This window comes from Mesocricetus auratus, unplaced genomic scaffold, assembly GCF_017639785.1.
Source record: "Mesocricetus auratus isolate SY011 unplaced genomic scaffold, BCM_Maur_2.0 Super-Scaffold_100044, whole genome shotgun sequence".
Classification (NCBI taxonomy): Eukaryota; Metazoa; Chordata; class Mammalia; order Rodentia; family Cricetidae; genus Mesocricetus; species Mesocricetus auratus.
In genome coordinates, this window is record NW_024429221.1 from 3,952,718 (window position 1) to 3,957,394 (window position 4,677).

Consider the following 4,677-nt stretch of genomic DNA (forward strand, 5'->3'; position numbering starts at 1 on the left):
GGACCAGGTGGGACAGCAACTCCTGTCTACAGACTTATGTTGGAATAAATGAATAGGAAAATAAAATGGGCTATTTCCAGGATAGTGAACTGGTTTTATGCCAACTTGACACAAGCTAGAGTAATCAGAGAGGAGGGAGCTCCAATAGAGAGAATGTCTTCATAGGGCTGAGCTGTAGGCCAAACTGTAGACTATTTTCTTCATTACTGCTTCATGAGGGAGGCCAGCCTATTGTGGGTGGTGGCACCCCTAGTCTGGGGTTCTATAAAACATGCTTAGCAAGTCATGTGAAGCAAACCAGCATGCAAAAATGGCCTCTGCGGCAGCTCCTGCCTACAAGTCCTTGCCTTGTGTGAGTTCCTGCCCTGATTTCACTCGGTGATGGGATGTTGCCTGAAAGTGTAATCCAAAATAAATCTTCTCCTCCCCAAGTTGCTTTGGTCATGATGTTTCATCACAGCAATAGAAACCCTGAGACATGGAGTGAGGGTACAATGGAGAGGGGAATAACAGGGTACAGGTAGTATGATCAGGGAAATCAGAAAAGGGGAAGAGTTCTAACATGGAAGGAGGAGGTCAAAGCCTAAAATACAGAAGGGTATCTTAAAAAATCATAGGCATCATACTATTAATTTTAAACCCCCATAATATATGTGAAATTGTATATAAATGTGTGTGTGTTGAATGAAATTTTTAATTAGGATGAAAATGCTCCCTCCAAGAGACAAAGACCACCTAATAAACACCTCAGCAACAGGCATGAGAAGCCCTCTTTTGAATTGTTGCTCAAAGTGGTCCAAGAACTTCTCCGAATACTATTGATAGTTCATGAAAGATAAAACCCTATTCCTGAAGACACTGTGAACTACAGACACACTTTCCAAAGGCCTCTGAACTGGAATTAACCTAAATACCTGCTCGTTGAAGACTAGCTTTCATAGTACCAGAAGGCACCATGCAAGCTTCCAAAGGAGGGAAGAAAGCAATTGCTATGTGTGTGTGTGTGTGTGTGTGTGTGTGTGTGTGTGTATTACTTAATATAATCTGCTCAATCTACATAATATTACTTGTATAATTTCCAGGATAATTATTTGGTATTACATAACAGTTGATATGTTCTTCCCTGGGGAATACTATTCTCTTTCTCTCACCATTCCTCAATTGACAATAGCCCTCTGTGTAATTTTGAGACCTCATGGTCTTTTCTACATCCACTGTGGTATGTTAATTGGTGTTGTCCTTGTTTAGATCACATTTGACCAGTAATGTTGATAAGACTTTACAGGTGTAGCCTCTGACATTCCTGGAAGGCACAACAAACTCACTGATCCTTTTGCTCGTACAATCTTACCCATCGTTGGTGATAGGTGCTTGTATTATTTCAAGATTTAGACTATTATAGTCAATTCTGCTATGAATATTATTGCCTGAATTTCTTTTTTGTAATGTTTTTATTTAAATTAGAAACATGAATGCTTCACATATCAATCCCAGCTCCCACTCTCACCCCTCCTCCCTTGTCCCTCCACCAGCTTCCCAGCTCTCCACCTAATGCATGAATTTCTTGGTGCATGCAATTTTTAGATGTTAAACATACAAATAACATTTGTTTTTACAGACCATGAATTTCAAAGAGAGCAAGGAGCAGTCTATGGGAGGGTTATCTGGAGGGGAGCAAATTTGGAAATGATGTAATTATAATCTTAAAAACAAAGGAAATAATTTTTAAAAGTTGATAAGGATTTGCATTTTAAGCTATAGATGAGTTATCAGCAAATTTAAGCAGAGACGGCATGGAAATGTGAATGAGACTTCCTAGAAATATGGTGTGTCTGAGAAGTTTGCTTGACTGAATTTCAATGGTTGTGGAAAAGTGAGAAGGTTGCAAGCCCAGTGATTTATTCAATTTGTCTGGGACTATTTTGCTCCCCTAGCCATCTTTTCCCCCTCATGTTAATGACAACCTGTTACTAACAGGTAAAAATCATTTGAAACACATTAACAACAAAAGCTTGGCTTCCAAAAATCAAAGGGCTAAGAATATACAATTCCCCTCATTTTGATATTTTCTGCCTACCAGATATACCCATCAACACCTTTGAAAACTGTCTTGAAGCCGGGCGTTGGTGGTACACACCTTTAATCCCAGCACTCAGGAGGCAGAGGCAGGAGGATCTCTGTGAGTTCGAGACCAGCCTGGTCTACAGAGTGAGTTCCAGGACAGCCTCCAAAACAATAGAGAGAAACCCTGTCTCAAAAACAAAAAAAAAGAGAAAAAGAAAAGAAAACTGTGGCGATTTATAGGTTTCCATGTTCTGTTACAACAAAAGTTCATAAAATTGCTACTTCATTGAAACATGTTATTTGGAGAAACCTAAATCTATGTTCCTGTACTGAAGGAACCTCATAGGAGGTTCCAGAATAAGCCATCTCTTTTTTACCTTTGAGGTGAGAGCTGTTTCTTTCATTGAAAGTTGACAGTGTAATTCTAAAATTATAAATATTCCAGTAAAGAACAGTTCCCTCCTGAAACAATGTGGTGTCTTGTGGAAACATGGGCAAAATGGAAAGAATAATGGGAATAAAGTGTGATCAGCCAAATCTTCACTCTATGTGATTGGTTATTGTTGGTTTCGCTGTTCTTTCAGAATGGTTCCCATGTGCCATCATGAACAATATAGAGCACTTCCAGCTCAGCATATATGTGACTGGTTATTGTTGGTTTTCCTGTTCTTTTCAGAACTGTTCCCATGTGCCATCATGAACATTCTAGAGAGCTTCCAGGAAACTTTACTAAGAGAACTGAATTCTGTAACAACCCAACCAGAACTTCTCAAACTTGTGAGAGGTCACAGGTCTGTGACTACAGTGTAGGAATACAGATGTCCTAGTGAAATGTCACATCCTCCTTTGGGACACATGAGGTTTGTTCTTTCTATCTGACAAAAGTACCAGGAAAACTACTTTTAGTGAATGGGCTGCAAGAAAGTCAATACTTTTTTTTCTTTAGGACCAACAGTTTTCCTGTCCTCATGGATACTTCTGCAAGAGTGGAGAGAGACAGTTAATAGCAAAGCGGATAGTAGTAGACACAGGACACCCAAACCACCTGGCATGAGAAGGTTTTTCAGGAGACAGCTAATTAAGTGGAACAATGCTGTAGCTTAAGAAGTGTGTTCTAAACATGAGGAATAATCAGCCTACTAGAGGAAGACAGTTGAAGGAAGACATACACCTAAAGTACATTTTCTACATGTAATGCTCAGGGATTATTGTGGAATAAGGAGTAGAAAGATTATAAGAGTCAGAGGAAAACGAAGTTTGCTGTTAGAGTGTGGCTCCTAGAAAACGTCAGAGTAACTATACCCATGAAGTCTTATTAACATGGTTGCCTGAATAAGGCCTGAACAAGGATGATACTAATGTATCTGCTAACATGGAAAGAGTAAAGTTCACGGGGTCTCAACACTAGAAAAATAATTATGGGTAACTGTGCAATTCTTAGAGTGGGAAAAATGGTTTGCCCCAGGGAAGAGGCCTTCTAATTGGCTATCTAACATCAGGTGGTAAGCTCTGAGATAAGGCATATGCAAACAACATATTAAGTGTATACTGTTTTATACACACACAGATTTTATATATATATATTATATACATATAACATATATACATATATATTATGGAACAATTAAAGAAAAAGAGGTCACAATTTGATAGATTACACACGAGGGGATAGAGGAAAAGAAGAAAGGGGGAAATTAAAACAATTATAATTTAAAAAATAAAAACCATATGCTTTAAAAGCAAGTGACTTGTTCCCTGTGAAACTGCTCAGCAAGAATATCTCCTAATTTCCAATGGCTTCATACATGCCACATAAATAGGAAGCTTGACAATAGGTTAAAGGAGATGATGGAGTTTGTCTCACAGAGACACGCATGCTTAGAGAGAGAGAGACAGAGAGAGAGAATACAATCAAATTAAAATACTCGTGTCCATTCCCTAATTCCTGATTCCTAAAGAAGGAAAGAATTAAAAGTAAAAATCAAAAGTAAAAAGCTGGATGGTGGGACACAGGCCTTTAACCCTAACACTAAGGGGGCAGAGGCAGGTCAACCTCTGTGCCTCTGTGCATTGCAGGCCAGTCTTTTCTATACGGTGAGTTCCAGAACACCCAGAACTGTCTGAAGACAAAAGAAAACAAAACAAAAAGATTTTAAAAAGCAGAAGTGAAAGCTCTGGTACTGCCTTCTTCACACATACAAACCCTCAGGTAGAATTACAACTATTATTGTGCAAAGGGAAGAATACAAATCAAGTTGTTCAAATGATCTTAGTTGAGCTGTATCAATCTGGACTCCAGATTTCAAAGGAAGTTATGGGATTCCCAGGGGAAAATAAAAGAAGACAGGTGATTTTCCATAGTGTTAATTAATATTGGTTTTATTTAGTGTATTGCCTAGGTTTTCTTTAATATTGATATTGACATTGTAACTATGAATATACAATGTTACTTAATTATCAAAATTTCAATTGCTTTATTTGTTAGTGTAGATTGTCTTTAATATACCATCATCACCTTCCCCATAAATATAAGTAAATATAAAGTGCTATAAATGACATACTACTAATAAAGAATGAATAAAGTTATGGACTGTTAAAACTCAGTATATACAA